Source organism: Lepisosteus oculatus, chromosome 25 (assembly GCF_040954835.1).
Source record: "Lepisosteus oculatus isolate fLepOcu1 chromosome 25, fLepOcu1.hap2, whole genome shotgun sequence".
Taxonomy (NCBI): Eukaryota; Metazoa; Chordata; class Actinopteri; order Semionotiformes; family Lepisosteidae; genus Lepisosteus; species Lepisosteus oculatus.
The window spans coordinates 13,702,469-13,724,395 of NC_090720.1; the positions used below are offsets into that span (position 1 = coordinate 13,702,469).

The window sequence follows — 21,927 nt, forward strand, 5'->3', positions numbered from 1 at the left end:
AGTACATTACAGGAACATTAGAAAAGTCACCTAAAGCATGTCGCATGACTACAGGTCTGTGTTTAAAATGCGGAGGCTAACACCTCAAAAATGCATTGAACACAGATTGTAGAGATTAAGGAAACACTGGCAAGGTTTTCATACTGCTCAAAAGTAGATGAAGAAGTCATCTACAGTCAAAGACAATCGGTGATTCCTGTGAAATCAACAGACCCACTGAATGGACAGCTAAAAGTGAACTAAAATTGAATTGAGTGCAAGGATACATATGAAAAAATGCCTAATTCTGAAAGAAAAATCAACATAGATAGATAGATAATACTTTATTAATCCCGTAGGGAAATTGATGTGTTACAGCAGTCCAGCCCAAGACAAGCAAAACAGACATCAGAATAGTTATCAAACAAAAGACAACAAAATAAATAAGAATACATAGGTGTGTGAAAAATGTGCTGATCATAGTCACTGTAAAAACAATAAAATATGTGCAAAATGTGCATAGGTATATACAGACTGTCTAAAAAAGTACAATGGAGTAAACATGCTGTCCACAGAGGAGCAAATGAAGGGCTAACAGCCCTAGCCTAGGGCAGCGTTATACACCCTGACAGCCGCCGGGAGGAAAGACCTGTGGAAACGTTCCCTTGAACACCGTAGCTGGAGCAGTCTATTGCTAAATTATGCTTCGCTGCCAAGTAACAGTCCCATGAAGCGGATGAGAGGTGTTGTTCATGATGGCTGTGAGCTTGGTCAGCATTCTCCTCTCAGCCACCACCTCCATGGGGTCAAGGCTCATCCCCAAAACAGTGCCAGCCTTCTTGATAAGTTTATTGAGCCTATTTGCATCTTTTGTCATGATGCTCCTGCCCCAGCACACAACAGCATAGAAGATGGCCGCCACCACCACTGATTCATAAAAAATGTGTAGCAGTGTTCCACACACACCAAAGGACCTGAGTCTCCTAAGAAAATAGAGTTGGTTCTGACCTTTCTTGTACAGGGCGTCAGTGTTACCAGACCACTCCAGCTTATCATCCAGGTGTACCCCTAAGTACTTGTAGGAATGTACGCCCTCTTTGTCCTCACCCTGGATGGAAACAGGGTTCAGCGGAGACTTATTCCTTTGAAAGTCAAAGATAATTTATTTGGTCTTGCTGGTGTTAAGCTGGAGATGGTTAAGATGACACCACTCCACAAAACTGGTAATCAAGCTCCTATATTCCTCCTCCCTCCCCTCTCTGATACACCCCACAATTGCAGAGTCATCCGAAAACGTCTGCAGATGACATGTCTCAGAGTTGTACCTGAAGTCAGAGGTGTAAAAAGAGAACAGGAATGGAGCAAGGACAGTCCCCTGTGGAGCCCCAGTACTGCTAACAATAAAAATATCAGTAGATTTACATCTACTTGTCACCACCTATCTTTATTTGTGCAACAGATTCCAGCCCTTTCTAAACAGCAAAACGAGGAATTTGCGAATATATCATTTTAATATATAATTTCTAATAGTTATATTTCGTATGCATAAATGCTATAGAAAATGATAAAGAAAAAATTACAAAGTTCTCCCCATCTGTTTTTTGTACTTTAATGCTCCTCTACACATTGTAAGCACTTTTCTTTCTAAAAACAGGAGCTTTAAAAGGGGAGGGTATCCCTTCACAAGCATTTAAATTTCATGAGACAGACAGCTCATTACCTGCATTGAAGCAATCTCAATTACAGCAATACCGCTTACATTTTTGAGAAATGTACACTTCAAAATCTAATATGGCTGTAATAGAAAACATATCTCAGGATGTAGCTCCATTGTTGCCTTCCCACGGTGCTAATGTGGTCTTCTCAATTACTGTTTAATTGTACTTCTTTTCTAGGCATGCTGCATCATTATCATTTAAACTTACAAAAGGGGATTTTTTCTCCTTGTATTGTTCTGCATACTGCATAATGTCTTAAACATTACTGAATTCTAAACTGCTATACCGCTATACAGCATGTAGCATTTGTATTGTGCTTTTTAGGCCCCGTAATTGTAGTTTAAAAAGGTTGTCATGGATAACTGTATTAGTTAATAGAACTGTGACAAAAAAAGTTCATTTTGAATCCAAGAGCAGAAGAGAAATATTTTTAAAGCTTGATAAATTTGCCTCTTCGGCCTCTTAGTATCTTTTTCCAAGTTAAAACGCTGAGCTATGTTTAAAAAAAAAAGAAACCTGCAAAGTGTTTCCTCAGTCCTCTGCCTACTACTTATACATTATACTCTTGCTTTAGGCCCAGATTTTCACAGCTGCACATACATTGTTTGGGTTGTCAGAGTCCTGTCTGCATGCTGCTCTCATTTCACTGGAATTTGCATTACAGTGAATTTTAATGAATATTTGCAGTCATCTTATGCTGACCTTGATTTCATTTTTAGTATAAATGGATAAATAAAAAACAGAAGTAAACAGATAGGGAAAGCAAATTATTTGCACATGAATGTGGCAAGAATATGAAAAAAATGTATATAAGCAGATTAATTGATTTTGAAGGCAAGCTGTGACCTAGGTTGTCTTTAAAAGGTCATTTTCCAGCTTTAAAATATCAGTCAGATTTAGTCTATTTTGGTATTTTGCAAATGTATTCCTCTTGTTTTTAGCAGAGCTCATTTTCATTCATTCAGTTTCAACAATGACAAGCTTAACATTAATTTTGTTCATGAAAACAGACATGATCTTCAGATCATTCTACCCTACAGGAAAATTAGCTCACAATTTTCAGAAATTGGCTGTAAAATTATAAGGAAAACACAAAGAGACAATTAATAAGAAGGATAAATTAATGTTTTTTACACAGTGTAATGGATTTAGTGGACAAAATTGCACTGGAACAAACAGATTTGAAAGATCCTGACCAAGTATTCACATACAGTATGTGGCTGAGATTTCCAAATAATGCATATGGCATTTCTAAATAATGGTAACAGAACAACACTTTAACTCCTATTTTGTTCTAGTTTTGTTTTAATTTGCTTTTCACCCTATTTTAACTGCTTTTACTGCTGGTCTTAATGAGCTGTGCACCATGTTCAAATGATACTCAGAAACGTATTACTAGAATTTCTATAGTAAGAGAAACCTACAGTATGAGAAAGAAGAAAATTATTATTGGCAGTAGATTAAAATGGCACTCCTGTGTTTCCAGGACATGATGCCTCACTTTGTAAAAGTAAAAGTAGAGTCCTCCTCGATTTCCCACCTGGTGGGACAGACACTGAAAGTGCTATAAGAAGAGGTGGTGTTATTAAGAGGGTGGTATGCAGAGGCGAAAATATGCAAAATTGTGTGAAACTCCTCAGAAGGAACTTGGTGATATGTAGGAGTGGCAATTTGAAGGTGGATTGATGTACCGTATATTCAGTTATCATCTCATTTATTTTTTAACTAATTCTTTCTTCATCTAGTTGAATCAACCAAGAAAGTTAAGTACAAACATTTACAATGACAACCTGGACAGTACTCATTTGTGCAGTAGATCACAGTATTTATTATAACAAATTGAGTGTTGTGCTAAGGGGCACAGAAGTAGCAGCTCATGTGGGATCTGAGCTGAAATGTGGTGCCTCTAACTACTACTGCTCAATGTTGTCCCATGGGAGATTTTTTTTTATTTTCAGAAGAAATAGAGAATCTAGCGTAGTGGAAAATTATTACTGAAAACTACACAAGACATTTCAAAAGACATCCAAAAACACTGCTAAAGTGTATTTTCTGATTTTCATAAAAGCTAATCACTGGGGGCTAGCCTTAGGATTGTGAAGAGCCGGGCATTTGAAATCTAAATTTACAGTATGTCTTGATAGGATGCTAGTCAAAGGGAGGGTAGAGAAAGAGTTGCTGAAGTAAAAACCAGAAGATTTCTCATTCCAGATGATCAGTATGAAATCAATGTCATCAAAAAGGACAACTAGTTCACTCCTAATCTGTATTTACTTCATTTTTCTCTGTCTGGACAAAGCCCACTTACAATGCCCAACCCATGTTAAAGTGAAAATAGCAACTTCATTTTAATTCAATTTTAAAATTTTGTCCTTTTTTATTTCAAATTTTAATGACATTTTAATTTTCATCACTTATAATATATTATATTATACATCAGTTCAAAAACTCATCCTTTTATTATTACATTCAGCAAATCAGAAACAAATTCCTTTCATTAAAAGTTTTATAAATACCTATTAGGAAATAATCCTATGTGGTCATGGAAGATTACTGGAAACTGAAAGTGATTCATACCTACTTCCTTTTGAGTTTCAAAACCTACGAACATTTTATAAATTACTGTCTACCAGAAGCCAAGCACTACAAACTGTTTCAGGTGGCATGATTGTAAAATAAAAAAAGTAACCAAGTCATAATATTATATAGTTTAGTACTTAGCAAAGGGAGTAGTAAATCTTTTAGTTTGACTTTCAAGTGCCAAAGGTTATTGGCAGTTCTGTCATCAATTCACACAATGACAGACTCCTGAGGTACTACGAATCTAGAGTAAGGCCCAGTCAGAAGACCATCTGTATTGTCATTCATTCATCTTTGGCCCATACAAACCATACACACACACTCCCCCTGTGGAGACCAAACAACATCTGTTAATGAGCAGCAAGGACTGCAGCAGTGATGGATGATTCTGTCAAGAAAATCATAACTGGAAATGGGCCACTCGATCACAGTCCTGAGCACACACGTCCCATCCAAATCGCTTCGGCGCTGCGCTGTCTGCTACGAGGTCATCGGATCGGTCACATGCGGTTCCGCAGTTATGATTGGAGACCCTTCCTTTTCCATTACTTTCTTAAATTCTTCTTCTGCTTCGTTTCTTTTCAGATATACATGGTTCATACAGAGGTATCGCTTATTTCTGAACTGGAGTTTTATTCAGAAATGCTTCTGTTGCCTGCTGTGTTTCTGCAAGACTAAAATTCTTTTAGTGTTCTGGCTGTATCCATGCAAATTACTGTGCATTCATTAAGTAGGTACTACATGCAAATTTGCATTGATTATCCAGTCACTTGAAAATTTGTAATACTATTTTAACCCTGAAATGATGAGGGTTTGATCAGAGCATGGTTTCGCTAAGAACAGAGACAAGCAGATTTGTGCTGTTGAAGTGCTGATTGTTTTTTTTATGAAGAAGTTACTGACAAAGACAAACCACCTTGTTTGTTTTCTATTTCCTTCATATATACATTGGCCAATAAATGGTATTAAAAATGTATTTGAGCAACATCAAGATCTTAAAATGTCTTGAAAAGGCTTTCAGGTTTACTTGGATTCAGATACTGTATAATTCCCTAGTCACAAGCTAAGAGTGATACAGTTGTCACACTTCAGTATGCAAAGTTCCCTACCATGGAAAAGGCAAATGACAGGGATGACATTATTAGAGGTTTGTGACATTTCCAACCTGTCACTCAGTCCCTTACACATACCAAGAAATAATGATATTGGCTCAAATGAGTTTGGATGCTTCCAGCCATAAACATTAGGTACATTTCATTGTAAACACACAGATAAGGCATTTCTGTTAGGAAGCCATAATAATAGTAATACCTTAAAACAGTCAAAGATTGCAATTTGTAGTATAAAGGCAAATACACTGGAAAAGAATATTGGCCCTTTTGGTACAATTAGTTAAATATAAAATGTCAATGAACACAGTATAAATTCTTATAAAGTCATAAACAAATAAAATGTAAAACACTTTGCATTGTTATCATCTAATTTACCCTGAGGTTTCAAGTGTTGAATCAAAGTCTAGCTACAGTAGTTTTCTTTGTGATTCCAAACTCATTTAGGCAATTATAGAGACTGGGAATCCTATAATGACCAAGAACCTAGCTAAACAACAGGGTTTTCAAAAGATGAAAACTTTTAACAGACAAACTTTAATTTCTTTTCAGGTTCATAACTTCTTACATTTTCTTTTCTGTGTTTTCATCTCTTACAGCATGTATTTTTCATTCTCTGCTGTATAAAAACTAGGACAGGATAAAAGTCAGTTCTACACACCTACTTTTGTAGTGGGCACATAAATGCTAAAGAAAGAATTTGTAATTTAATAGACAATGTTATCCAAAAAAAGTTCCTCAGTTGATGCATTAGCTACCATTACAAATGTATGTGTATGTAACTGTAAAGAGTTGTATGGTAACTTATTTTGGGCAACCTGGTTAGCCAGTGGTATTGACTGAGGAACCTCCTTGTCATAAGCTTTAGCTGATAGCTACTGTATAGACAGTATGTATAGACTGTATAGCTGTAGCTGTTGTATTGAAACAACAATAACATGGCCTAAGTTTAAACTAATAAAAGAGAGAACTAAAGTCTGGAAACTGTGACAGCTGTATGGTGTTTCGTAAGAAAACGGTGTTTCTTTTCATCAATTTCCCTATAGGATTAATAAAGTATTATCTATCTATATCTCTTAGCAGCCAAAAAGAAATTTACAATCCACAAATGAGACCTGTGCTCTGAGCAATAAATTGTACCTTTTGTCCTAAAAACAAAACATCGTATTCAGCCTTATTTTGTCTGTTTTAAGAGCTAAAAGCATTTCTTAAACACCATTAAATAGGTCCATTAAAGCATCAATAAAAGTACACAAAACATAACTACAATTTGTGAATTATGAAGGTAAAATGCTTCCTTTATAAACTAGCAAATTACCATTAATACTACAGTAAATTACCACCATACAGCACATAAAGCAAGGGAATAACTTTATTTAAACATACTAAATTCCTTTATATAAAATATTTATTTTATAATTGTATTTTAAATAAAAAAACCATAATGAGCTACTGTACAGTGGCTACGTATTCCACCTGCAATTGCAGATTTCTGTGCCAAGAACCGGAATCACCCCTTATTTCTGTCAGTGTCTCTATTATTTCTCTCAGGTCTCTAGAACAGTCTATCAGGCTATACTGTCAAGACCAACACTGTTGTCCTCTTTAATAAACTTCTGTATAACATCCTCAGATTAATTAGCTTCTAAAAACTAGACTGGCTGACTTTTGCTTGCAAACTTTCTTATGTTCTTACAGTATATTCCAATGATCACTGAAACCACATCTGGTGTTTAAATGCCTTCGCTATACTTTTTAGAACTTACACTGGAATATTATCTTGAAGCACAGAATTAAAATCCCATGCTTTTGTTTTTCACCATGTCTTGTATTCTGCCATAGAGACATTCTGGAGCAATGGAGCAAATAAGACAAGAAATGAAAATCTCATAGCTGGAAGTCTGTGGGTTCAAATCATGCGATCGCTTTTGCTGGTGCACCCTTGAGTAAGGTATATGCCTCAGGTTGCTCTCCTTCAATTCCCAGCTGTACAACTACATACAAATTTTGCTTTGCATAAAAGTGTCAAATTAATGTTTAAATGCATTCTTTGTAGATTCTCCAGGCAGGGAGTCTGTGAAAAACACTAATTACTAAGCTAATGCACTGAAGAAGAACTGTTTTAGCAATAACCTCTTACAGTGTGTTAAATGTTTAAAAGTATTTTAGGGACATTAAAAAAGTGTTCTGTTCCTTAGTGACATATTCTTCCGAAGAGAACAAGTAACCTAACTGTAAAAAAGATTGCATTCCAGATGAATTCAAGGGCTATTAGTCAACAAATTATAAGTGAGTTCAACAGACCCTGAAATAAATTGCTTGTTGAATGAAATTAACCTAATGGGTCTGTTTGTTTTTCAAAAAGCACACATTGCTTGTTGGAAATTCTGAATCTTTACAAAGATTAGTGGTTGAGGCTCTAACTTGATACCTGGAGGGTTATGAGCAAGGTGGGGCGGTGCTGTTATATCCTTCAGCGAGGAACTCAGATTGCTCAGATTGCTCCAGTAAAATGCCCATCTGTATAAACGGGTATTCTCCAGGTCATCACACTTAATGAGAATTGTTCTCCATGGACATGTCTAGTTAAATAAAGATTTGCTTTCCTGTTGCTTTAGCTCTTACATTTCTACAGATTAGGAAGGAAATTTTGACATGGCTGTTGTACTATATTACTTCCACACCAAGAAAAAAAAAAAGCTTTCTGATATTCCTAGACTCGCACAACCCATTGCTGTCATACAGCAATTTGGCATAATCTCTATACACAGCTCAATTACTTTGGAAGATACAAGGTGCACCACAGAAATTGTAACTAGAGATCCATGTTTGACTGACAAGACTGACACCATCATATGTGATCCTGCAGGATCAAGAACACCAGAAATCAAACATTATGCACATTATGTTGTTGCTGCTGCTCTTCTGTGTTTATGTTTTGGTGTTTCCACTCAAGTGTCTACTCAAGTGAATGCATCTCAAATGACCTCAAGTATTCAGCACCTCGATTCAACATACTGTAGATAACATTCAATATAGATAAGATAAAACATGTTATTTACAGTATATTTTATCTATTTGTTATCCATGAGATAGCTTCTTTAAGAAAGACAGGTACCCCCTTCTGATACACCGACTACACACCAATGTGCATCACAACCGTATTTGGATATCTACCATTCAAGTACTGACTGCATGTCTGAGAAGATCAGACAAGGTTGGGTTTTTAGATGGCATACTGTATAAGCTGGCATGGCATACATGTCTTTCTTACAAATTTTTTGCTTACTATAATGCACTACATGTTTATATCCCACAACATCAAACATCATATTCCTTAAATAAAATAATTCCTATCATTTATGTTTCTTTGGTGTTCTGAACCAATGAAAGCACTCAATGAAGATCCTCAATTTCAATACAAAATCTTGAATCTGTAGTTATCATTTTAGATTAATTAGAAATGTCTGTGAAGAGATCCAACATTGACATTTTTAAGTATGATTCCACACTGTCAATTTTGAAAAAGCCCACTGGATTGATGTAACCAATACCTTTCAGGACTTTGAAGGCTTTTTATCACAAACTTAAATAATCTTCTTTGTTCCTGGTCAAAATCACAAAACTCCACGTATGAAAAACGATTTTAAATACTTCTGAACTTGATAGGGAAATTGTCAAGAGTCTCAGAAGTCCCTCAGCAATCCCTAGGAGCTATGCTGACAGTCTCTGCTGCTGCATTTCATTTCAGTGCTTGTTTTCTTTGCTGGAGACCAAACAAGTAAAATTAAACTAGCTATCCTTGAACACATTATTCATGGAACAAAAAAAACTTTAATCCTAGAAATCAAATATCCCCTTGAGGGTTAAAGCAGTCAGGACTTTAACTCAGACGTGTCTTGTTTAGCTATGGAGAAGATTATGCAGGTCTCTGGGTTTTCTGGGGTTGAGTTCAAATATTTAGCGTTTCAAGATGTTGGTAATTGACTGGAGAAAAATCCAGTTAATAAAAATTAATTAATTCTACAAATGAGAAAAGGTCTTGCTCTGTGCAGTATTTCTTGCTGAGTTTGGTTGCATATCTTCAGCATCATGACTGCATAGTTTGTTCCCATCATTCATGACTTGTGTTTCAAGAACTGCTTAAATTTGCAGTTGAATAAAAAATGCAGGAAATCCATGAGCTAGCCCTCCAGTTCCACCCTCTGCTTTCCTCACCACTTCAACTCTGCAGGCTTCCAATGGGCATGGACCCTTTATCTGTTCACAAAGCTGGACTCTTGCACTGCCGCCAAGTGCATCAGAGCTGAAGCAGCTTGTCTCCAAGCAAATCCTGGCAGGCCTGCTGATAAAGGGCTCCCTACACTAAATAAGGGTGTTGCCTTAATCCCAATTGTTTTTTGTTGTTGCCTCCTCTAATCTCTAAAGGTTAGATTTTGCCAGCTAAATTTAAATATACCTGAATGTGTGTTCATTGCATTTTTGTAGCTTTTAAATGCATACTACTTGAAATGATAAAAGAACCATGACCAAAAACTTGTCGAAATAAGAGAAAGAAAGCAAAAAATGTAACCAATTGTGTAGTAAAAGATTTATTAAGATATAGTATGTCATGCAGTTAGGCTCTAGGTAGCATAGTGTCATGTGTTGGCCATCATTTCTTCTCTCTCTTCTACAGAGGAGATATACATACACTAAAACATTATTGGTCACAATATTGTGAGTTTCTGTTTTGTAGAAATTACATATTTTAGAAAGTGATGCTTTGACTAGACAGAGGTCAAAGGGCATTGAAGCTATTTCTCTTGTTTCACACAAAAACACATCAGAGAGTGCTGCTGCTGCATTTTGTAAGGATCAATGCCAGAGTGCATCCTTGGAAAAGGTCAAAATGACAGTATTTTTAAGAATATTGAAATTATAAATAATTCTAAATATTTGGGACATCCTATTTTGTTCTGCATATTATATTCTAATTTATCCCTTTCAGTGTCCTCGTAAAATATTACTTTCAACATGCTAAGCTCTTAGAGTCACAACATTACTTAAATTACAGTAGCTTTTATTTTGGCTCAATCTTAATTCCATCTGAAACCACAAGATTTGTCATTTGTCATTTCCTTTAGAGTAAAATATTACCAAAATGCACATTTATTTTGCAGTTATGTAAATACTGAAATATATAGTGTAATAATAATATGTAAAATAGGAAAAATTCAATTAATAATCAATTAAATATTTTTGGCAAATTATTTTTTTACAGGAAACTATGTGGTAAAGTATCCTGCATGTAACACTACAGCTGTTATGTTAGTACTGCCCTACTTTTACTGATACCAGTAATGTAAAATTTCACTGTAATTTCAAGTAGGTAAAAAAAGTAACAACATAGTAAGAAAAAGCAGATGACTTTCTGGAAAACTGTAAATGCTGTTTCCATAATTTTAATAAAATAACCTGATAAGATTTAGTTTTTATTTCATATTACACTATATTTGCATCAGTAATATCAGTAATATCAGACATACTGTACAGTACAGAAGCTACCCAGGCATATCAGTACTGCACCATCTCAAGATCCTATGGTTTTTCGTTGCATGTCATACAGTATATAAAACATTCCCATTACAGCATTTGCTCCTTAAGGAAGATGTCTAGAACCTTTCAGCTGATGTCTTGCTTTAATGTTAAGACAGTATTATCTTCATAGTGCTATACTGTAGATACTGTATCTTGCATGTTTTACTGTATACTGTATTATGCATTGCATTATGCTGAACTCTTAAGTTTTTTATACTGTCTCTCTCCACCCTGTGTAACATATTTATGATAATAATAACAACAATGCAGTCACACTTTCAAACTGTGAAAGGAAAGAAAAACTTTCTCAAGCTCACTCGGTGCTGTTTTCTTTTTGTGAAGAACTAGGCAAGATTCTAGGCAAGTAACCAGCTTCCTTTGTAATCCTTTGCAGGGTTTATGTGCAACTTTTCTTCTACCGCTGTGGCACAAAAGCCAAAAAGTACCAAGACATTTGTATCGGTCGGTTCAAGAACAATGTGAAAAGCCCTTGAAAATCCTATTGCCTGGCTTTAAAGCAAATGAGAGAAGTGAAAAGGCTTCAATGTGGTTTAGCTTTCTAATGACAGATATAATGATATAATGTAGGGTCTTTGTATTGTATCCACAATTTGTTTTCACTTCTTTTCTACTGTTTACGGTAAAGATGTCCCTCTAAAAGACAGAGATATGCCAATTTTCAGGCTTTACTGCCAGGGTCCCTGTGTGTAGCACCACTCCGATCGTGTTCAATAAACCATGACTGTTACAACTTTCCTCCACTGGCTCTCAGCACGCATGCCGTGTCTTTCACTCTTTCCTGGCACACAAACCTCCAGCTGCTGACTGTAATGTTTCCACAGAAATGTCAGAGACCCGGGGGAGAATAAGAGGATCATCTTTCCTCCTGGTCTGGGCATCTGGGAGCTGTTGTATGTGGTGCATTTTTGTTGTCTGTATTTCCTTTTCTTCTTAAATAAAGCAGCAAACCCAGTGCCTATTGAAGTATGTTAATTTGCTAGGGGCTCTGTACTCAGAGCTCATGTGAATAACCAGTTTCATTACAACTTTTTGATATATAGCACTGTCTGAATTTATTTTTTATATAAGCTGAATTGTTTCAACAATGATAAATGCAGGCTTCTAAGGTAAGTGAAACAGGTCTGGCAAAGGGGCTTGATTAAGGTCATTTGGAATTATCTGAGATAGAAATATCTGTCCATCTCAGAGAAAGGAATCCACTCTCTGAATCTGGAATGTTTTCCAAGACATCCATATGCAATATGTCTGCAACTGAAAACCATATACAATTTTGACATATAATGAATGTAGAAATACAGAACTGCAGAATGTAGAAATAAAAACAAATATTGAGTCTTTTAATGTGCAGTAGTTACGCAATTGTTAAATCTTTCTGTTAAAACTTTTGTTTTGACTGTTTAATAAAAACCTAATGTGACACAAAGGTAATGAATCAGACAATGACATTTTATATTTCATTTACATAATCCAAGGTTTTGCACAGTAGTCTAACCGTATGTATTTTAATGTTTTATATACTGTATAATATTCTAAATATGGATAATTATATTAGAATCTTATATATTGTATATATTTCTCTCCCAGATTGACCAGTGATTTTGTTAAGGATAAACAGGCTGGGCACAATTTGGGCACCACATTCTACAGCACAGATTTACTTGTCCTGAAGTGACAAGCATCGTATATCCAGTCAGAAGTTCAGTATCTGTCTAAAAAGCTTTGTGTTGCAATTCTTTCACTCTCTTGCACTAATGAATGAGTATAACCTGTCATTCTGTATTTTTGATATTCAATCTTTTTTTTATAATCACTCTACCATTTCAGGCTACTGTATATTAAAGGGGAAAACCTGCTGCCTTGGTAATAAGCCTCTAAAATATGCATCGCTAGGCAAAGAAAAAGTGACATGGCCTCATGAACTGAAGAGCTCCTGGGGTCTGGCTTCTGGAGCTGGTGTTCCATTTCTCTCCTCCTCACGCACCAGGGCAGAAACACACGGGACACACACACGCAAACTCATGCCAACATGGGTGAGCACGCATGCTGACTTTTCTAGAAGTGAAGCGCCTGCCCAAGCCCTTTCTTCTGCCTGAACAAGAGTGGCTGATGAGGGTTATTATGTCAGATATGATACCTGTGACTTGACACATAACAGCAGTTTTCATTAGTGCTTATTTCTGGTACGGTGTTAAGCAACATGAGGGATAAAATGTATTAATCCAACATTTCCTTGTCTGTGTGTACAGATTGCCTAAGATGCAGTTAATTTCCTGCAATATGTATTTATTTTGAATACAAAATTAAAGTGTGTTTTTTCATAGAAATTGTGATACTAGGCTAACTGAATCACATTACTGGAACTTAAAGTAATTCAGCACTCTACTCTGTCTTCAAATACTGTACCCCTTACTGAACCTCACAGGCCTGACCTTTAGCTGCTTTAGGTTCTCATCTAACTTTTATTCAGTACTTTAGACAACCCCAATTAAGATGGAATAATTGTAATAATTAAATTTAAATTTGGCTTACCTGCTTGGCTTAGTGAATAACAGCTTGGCTTTACAGACCAGGTCATTAGGACCCACCCACAATGTGAATTGAGACAAGAAGCTGTTGGAAAGGAGATGATGGGGGAGAGAGGGATGCAATGTGAGGAACACTGAAGCAGGTGTGTTAGGAATCTGATGTTTATGCTTAGGTGAGCAAAAGTGCATGAGGTTGTGGCTGTGTTCCCTCTTGAACTTGTGTTAATGTTATGTTAAATTGTTGTATTCTATTCAGTAGTTTGGTGAAATTCTTATACTGATAAAACAAGCTGACAAATATTTGAAGAGATAGTGTACAAAATACTTTAGGGCTAATACTCCTGGCTGAAGGAATGACAGTTCTGGCTGCAGATCAGCGCTGTCACAACCCTCTCAAGTAATGAACCAGGGAGGCAGCTGCAAGCATGAAGTTGGGGTGGAAGGAGGAGTGCTAGAAAAGATGCAAGCTGATTTGTGAGCAGCAAGCAAGAATTAACAGTACATGTAGGAGATAGGATGTGCAAGATTACAATATGACCTCCTTCTGAACACCTGTTAAACAATGCAACTTAATAAAGATAGAATGTGCTGTTCAAATACAAAATGGTGAAAACACTGAAGCAAAACAAAAAAAAAGTCCAAATCAAAAGGCCTCAAAAGAAAGAATGCAGTCTTAAGAACTTAATGCACATGAAGCCTCAAGGCCTGTTTCCACACTACTGACAATTGATTGAAGCCTTTAAGTTCTGGGAATCTCCCAAGAGTCCAAGATAATGAGTTATGTCAGGTCACAATAAAAAATCTGTGCAAAAGTGCAGATAGAGCTTCTAGACATTATTCATGCAAAAAAGCTGTGGACTGCATAACTCAAAGAGATTTAGGTCACATGTCCTTAATTAACTTTGAATGTCAGTGTAAAGACATGCCTGTGAAAATATTGTAGCAACCTTTTTGGCTATTATTTCAATCAAGGGTCATAATACACAGTATCAGAACTTTTAAGTTCAGGTCAGAATTAGTACTTAAGGTAATGCAAAGATATCTGGATAGAATTGATGGGAAGTGAAAATAAGAGTATTCCCATTTTTAACTAAAAAAAAATATCAAAATGTATGAGTATGAAGTGCTTTCATCTTCGTGAAGTATTGGTCTCTAAATGAAGTTCTACAAAGTCCCAGTACTACAGGTTTTCTAAGCACCTTTAGCATGTGATGAGTGGTCACATTCATCTTAATTATAAACCAATCCCTGAAGGAAGCCCTTGAAACTTGCCAAGAGATTGTTCAAGAACCAGATGGGTAGGATCCTTGAATCAATAAGCTGCTAGCACTGAAAATGAGTGTGATGGGTCAGATGGCTTTCTTTTGTTTCTATTTTCAATTAAATGTAAGGCACTCTCAGACACAAACACTCATACCAGGGACAGTTTAACAGAAGCCAATTAACCTATCATCATGTCTTTGGACTGTGGGAGGAAACCCATTTGAACACAGGGAGAACATACAGTATAAGCTCCACACATACTGTAGCACTCCAGGAACTGAACCCAGGGCCTCAGCTCTGCAAATCAGCAACACAACCACTGCATCAGGATGTCCTACTAATCAGAATCCTCAACTCAAAAGAAGGCAAAGAAGCGCCTATACCCTGTAAAATACAAAAGATGCCTGCTATGTTGGAAGTTTTCAAATTGAGGTTCAATGGTGAGTATCTTCAAGGCCAAAAAGACCCTTTCAATATTTTACCATAAAAATTAAAAGATGGTCTAGCAACATGACAAAATTTAGTGTCTCAAATTTAGATGATTTCCAAGTTACAAGCACTGAATATGGTAAATACCTGCCAATGTAAGCAAAATGGAAAGACATATGTGGGAAGGTTAATACAGAGAGCATAAACAAAATAAAATCTATCTAGTTATTAGACACATGGATGTTACAATTAGTTTGCATGGATGAAGAGCATGCAGGTGATATCGGCCGAGATTCTTCTTATTTCTGCACAGCATGAGTGGTTTATCTGAACACGTAAGCTCTCTTTGTACGCAGGAGGAAGAAGAAGCTTAAGCACTGAAGCCCAGAGGTTTCTGAGCATGGCATAGTCTATTCATGATGTCAAAGGTCAAAAAGCTAACCTTATATAAAGTACAAACACAGTGAAAACATTTTAATAGAATAGGAGTGCAGGCAGGTTATCTGTCTGAATTAGTAACTTTGACTTATGAAAATTCTAGAATCTGAAAATAAGGCTGCACTCTGTTACATTATTACAAATGACAGATTATCATTAAAGATAATGATGGCATTTTCTGAATGTTTCATTTGAAATTATTAATCCATTGTGGTAGTCATATTAGCATTCAGCTGTTGGAAAACAAGTTCTAAATTAGTAAGTGCTCAGATGCATGGGTAATTAACAAATTAAAATGAATAGCACAAGAAAAAAATAGATTAAAAGGGTGCTGTATTACTACTGTACTGTACTACTATTTCTTTATTAAGGATTTGAAATATAATTGTTGAAAAGAAGCAAGATTACATTGTATTGGTTACTGTACAGTGCTAGTTTCTTGAAGACTGAATTGTTGGTACAGTACTCAAATGTCTAAATTACAGTGATCTAGCTGTTAATTGTGAGATGTTTCTGACCTCTGTTATTTGGCATGGAGTTGTATAATGTCCAGTGACTAATCTACTGTAGTAGGATCTGGTCATCTTAAAGTAATTTCCAGTCTGCCTTCTCATCCCTTCTCATTTCTCAAGCATGCGTAGGCTTCACAGCCTAAATGTTCTGTTTTTATTTGTACACTTTGACTGCATTGGGAAGTGCATATTGATTGCTGGATAGTACTAACAGGATCCAGCACAAAGGTGTAATCACTTCTTTCTTCAAACCTTCATTGTATGAACGCATCTTGAACAACATTCCAGACATCATTCATTGCCAAGCCAGTATCTGAATTGTCTTTGCTTTTCTGTGATCCCAGCTTTTATAGTGTAAGGATAAAGATGCATATTTTACAATAATATAAGATGATTGTAAAATTAATCAAATGCATGAATGCGTTCATATTAAGGCTTAAATGTTAAGACATTTTCAAATGTATCATTCTGAATACTGTATAAGATACATATAGAATGTGTAATGATTTGTAGTAATTTCTCTCCTGTTTAGTGGGAATACTGGCCTGTCAGCTTGGTGGGGGCTTGTACTTCAGTGGGGGATGAAATGGATTCCTTCCTTTATGTAAAGCAGCCCTGAAATCCCTGTGATGAAAGTTTCTACTGTTCTGTATATAAATGCAATATGTTATCATTCTATGTATTCTGTAAGCATTTCCTTATTTTTCTTCCATTTCCTTGTATTTTCTTCCATTTGCACTTACTGTTTTCATTGATTTGTCATCTAAAACACATCTTCTGATCTGTCACTGCAGCCCTTACAGAAGTGGAGAAAAAAAACAGAACACAGGGATTTGCCTTTTATCTGTTTTTCTATACAGGCAATTCGCCCTCTCAGTACAGTTTAGGTAGAGAGATTTGTAAAAGCACAGATCTGCAGACTGATCGTTGCCCCCTGGCAGCTTCTAATTTTGGCCTCACAAGTGCAAATGAATAACATAAATAAAACAGTCAAACTGAAGCACCCTGAGTGCTTGAAATACGAGTCCAAATGTGTTTTCTTTCAAGTATCTTGTAATTGTAAATCAAATGAGACAAATGCATCTCAGTTAATGAGCATTAAATGGCAGTTAATTATACGATTGAATTGCTGTCACCTACCTAAGCATGTCTAATTGATCCGAAAAAGAAAAAAAAAACAGCTCCATTTAGATGACACACACAGAAGCAGCAGTAAAGGAGAGCGGTTACTGAGGAAATATGTCTCGCATTTTTCGTAAATGTAATGGGGTGAGAAGGTACCTGCTTTATTCCTTCAGCTTGATTTTGATCACCTGTAATGCATAAATAGCTCCTTTCTAAAAAAATAAAGAAAACTAATTTGTATTTCAAATTTATATTCACCATGGAATTACAACAGTATGTCATTTGTTGTAACACCAAAGTGTTAATATTAAACATGTATACACAATACAAAGGATGTGCATCTCACAAAGTAATGTGGTTTCAAATTCCATTAAGAATGAGACTTGATGTTTACAGTCGCAATAATCTTGAATAGTCTGTGTATAACATGACGTGAAGCTCATTAAAAGATTTTGCAAGTGCACTGCAGATTATAATGTGTATGTCGATATTTTGGAATGTAAAGAGCCAGAGAAAATTCAGTCTTTAAGAGTCTGAGTACTGCAGGTTTTACAAGTGGTAAATATGAGATTAATTAAGCCCTAAGAAGTAGTTGATGTGACTTCTTACCTAAACACTTAGTTCACTCAAATAAAAAGTCATCTTTCAGATCTAAAGATTGGAATTGGGGGCAGACAGTGGCACAGTGGGCAGGACTGCTGCCTCCCAGCACTGAGGTCCTGTGTTCAATTCTGGAACTGGGTGTTGTGACAATGATGTTTTCCCCTTGTTCACGTAGGTTTCCTCCCACTGTCTAAAGACATGCTAGTAGGTTAATTGGCTTCTGAAAAAAGTATCTGTTGTTGTCTCTGTCTGTTAGCCCTGTTATGGACTGGTGTCCCATCTGGAATGTATCCAACCTTGAACCCTTCTCCCTGACCCTGAATTGGATCAAGCTGTTAGAAAATGAATGGATGTATCAGAGATGGAATTAAGTCAGTGGTCCTGTAGCCTTCAAGAATGGGAGCTGCCCATCACTTTTTACACAACTGTAATTTTTTCATACCTGAGATGGTACAGTATTTTAAAATATTGTTCACTTGATCATTCATAATAATATATTGTAATTTCAGCAAAAGCAGCAGCTGGAGTCTCTAGTCCATTTCCTTTTTAATAAAACTAGAAAATAAATAAGTCTGCCATTCTCTCTTTTTGTTTACAAACTCAATGTCAAGGTCCAAAAGGATAGATACGTTTCCTGAAATTAAATAATCACCTTAAAGTTGCATGGAATTCAACATGGAAATTGAGTGGAAAATTAGCAATTGTTCTAAAAACAAGCATAGCCAGCAGCCCATCTTTAGCAGCAATGACAGATACACAAACACAAAAACTTTTCAGGCATCCATCTTCTTTTTACAATCTTTAATTTCACACTGACGAATGCATCACATCGTTGTAGCGCTTTTGCAATAATACACAGTAATCAAAAATAAAATGACTGAATTTATGACAAGCTCAAAGCCCCATCTGCCTCTTTCTGTTTAAACTGAGTATTTCGCTGCACCTGGTGAAAAGATATGTGTGACCAATAGAAGGGAATTGACTGACAAGGCGTGATCTCTTTCTGGATGAGATACAATTCATCCCTTTTGTAATATCCTTCTTTCTCTGCCTCCCCTGCAAGCTTTGAGATTAAAATGGGTTTTGTCATAGTAGCCTAGTGGTGCAAAAGACTTTAATAATCTCTAACAGAGCCTTCTGCTCCTGTTTAATTCTGATATAAACCTATGACCCACAACTTAACCCTCCCTAGAATTCATTCAGGAGCAAAGACACAAAAAAAGCTAATTACTTTTTTCTCCATAGATGAAATATTTTGTTTTTACTTGTGATTGCTACTGTAGTTATTTACAACATCTATAAATAAACAACTGTGAATTCTTAGGTTTTCTGCCTTTGGGGGAATTGCTGGGAAGTAATGTAGGCTTATACAGTACCGTACATGCTTATGCTTGATTATATCAACAAACATAGGGCCAGGTTTCAAGTTTTTTTCTGTATTTTCTTTAAAATATATGCTACATTTCAAAATTTCTCTAAAAGTAATTGAAGAAGTGGGAAAAAGAACTGTGGGGTTGGAAATATTCACAGTGCTATTTCTTACATGTGTAGCTTTTGTAGCTCAAAGAATCACAAAGCACTTTACTTACAGTATATTAAGGAATCCACTTCGTCCACCACTGAAGCCACAGCTGAGTGACATGTGACAGCGGTTATGAACCAGCAATATGATACACAGAGCATCTCTTGGATAAGAGCTAAATTACTTCACCTGGTGAATTAAAGGAGGCTTTTAGGAGGCTGCAATATCAATGCCCCGACTGAAATTTAATCATGATACCTGGGTAATACCCCTTCCCATACAAATAGTACCAGGGGATTTGTAACAACTAAGTAGTCAGGATTTAAATTTCAATTTTACTGGGTTATTAGTATAGACCACCTACTGGTGCAGGACCTTGCTGCAGGAAGTATATTTTCTCCTATGCATGCTGATGCAGCTACCCACCTGAACCACTACAGCCTACACCTTGCCTCGATCCACTATGCCTTCCTCCAAATCTGTTTCTAGATCACTTCACCATACCTTTTCTTCCTCCCTGGGCCACTTCCCCGCTTCTCTCACTAAACCAGCATTCCGTCTCTTCACAGCTATCTGTTCCAAGACCAGGCTTTCTAACCACCTTCTATTCCTTTACAGATGTCTTCGACATAATATCATCCCTAAGGGATTTCGCCTGAAACGTAATACCTTTTCTTTTAACTCTGATACCACCCAGAGTAACACTCAGAGACTTCTAAAACAATTTTCTAAGAAACTAATGCTCTCTACCATTTTCTCCCTCAAAAAACAGATTATCTTTTCTGACAACAACATCTAAGAGGCGAAGGAATTTCTACGGCTGATAGCTCCACATCATCTTCCCACACACCTGAAGAAGGCTCCATGGCCGAAACTGTGTTTTCTTTCTTCTTTTTTTCAGAAAAAAAATATATAAATAAAAAATATATAGTAAATATATTACTTCTTCCCTTTCTCATAGTAAATATATTACTTCTTCCTTTTCTCCTATACTAGAACTGACCAGACCCAGACTGGCTTCAAAGATCTGAGACGATCAGTGTACAGTGTGGTTTAACAGGTCACAGGAGCCGGTTCTGACTCCCGTTAAGTGCGTTGTTAAAGACCCTATGAAGGACGGTATAATCCGGAAATCTGCACCCAGGGAACAGGAAACTAGGGATACGAAAGGTTAAAACCATAACAGGACAAGGCGTTCCAAACCCCGGACTCAATAGGTCAGGAAGTCTGGAGAAAAGGCCTTGCCCTTGGACTGCTCCTTAGCCCGGCGAATAGGTGGGCCTTCAGACGTCCTTCTTCCAAAGCTGAGCCCAGAACTATGGAGATGCCAGGCTTAAACAGGGAAATGGGGAAAGGAAACAGCTGAGACAAATAAGGCTGGGGAACACAACAAAAAAGATAGGAGTGTTCTCTAGAGGAGGGATGATGATCGTGACAACGGGTTAGTGCCAATAAGGAGAGTGCTGCAATGAGGGTCTCATTTCCAGGTCACAGTTAACTGTCATTTGCATATTTTCCAAAGTAACACAACTGCAGTACCGTTTTCTGTGATCTGTGCTGAAGACATCAGATACTCATATAAGGCACCGTGGCAGCGTAGCCCATAATGGTATGTCACTGTTAAAGCTAGTTATGGAACAGAAACTGAAACAATAAATTAAGAAATATTAAGAACCATGAACAGTTTTCACATTTTAAAGCTTCATAAAGTATGTTGTCACCATACTTTGAAATGCCATTACTATTTGTTATACTGTATATGCCACCTACTCAACACATTCAAAGCAAAAAGAAAGAAGTGAAAAGATATGAAAGAAAAATGTCAAGAGTGAATACTGTATGTTTTGAAATCCCTTGTTGTGGCTAACCTGAAATCATTTTTGTGCACAAAATCACCTTAGCGAAGCACACAATTTCTTAACTACAGTAGTATCTGTCTGTGTGGAATACTAATTGTTCTCATGATTTCATATTATAAGCCAGCAGCCATATCACCCTGCAACTCACAACTGGCAGCCCACTGAAGTTAACCAGGTGTGAGCCTGGTCAGTACCTGGATGGGAGACCTCCTTGGAAAAACTAAGGTTGCTGCTGGAAGAGGTGCTAGTGGGGCCAGCAGGGGGCGCTCACGCTGCAGTCCATGTGGGTCCTAATGCCCCAGTATAGTGGAAGGGACACTATACTGTAAACAGGCGCTGTCCTTCGGATGAGACGTAAAACCGAAGTCCTGAATCTCTGTGGTTATTAACAATCGCAGGGTGTTTCTCGAAAAGAGTAGGGGTGTAACCCTGGCATCCTGGCCAAATTTCCCATTGGCCCTTACCAATCATGGCCTCCTAATAATCCCCATCTATGAAGTGGCTTCATTACTCTGCTTTCTTCCCCACTGATAGTTGATGTGTGGTGAGTGTTCTGGCGCACTATGGCTGCCGTTGCATCATCCAGGTGGATGCTGCACACTGGTGGTGGTGGAGGGGAGTCCCCATTACCTGTAAAGCGCTTTGAGCGGAGTGTCCGGAAAAG

General features: G+C 36.8%; 1 protein-coding gene across 1 annotated transcript in view; it reads right to left on the minus strand.

The window, feature by feature from the left end:
* Positions 1-21,927, minus strand: part of epha8 (eph receptor A8) — a 245,472-nt gene that overhangs the window by 37,538 nt on the left and 186,007 nt on the right. The gene's annotated exons all lie outside the window — the stretch shown is intronic.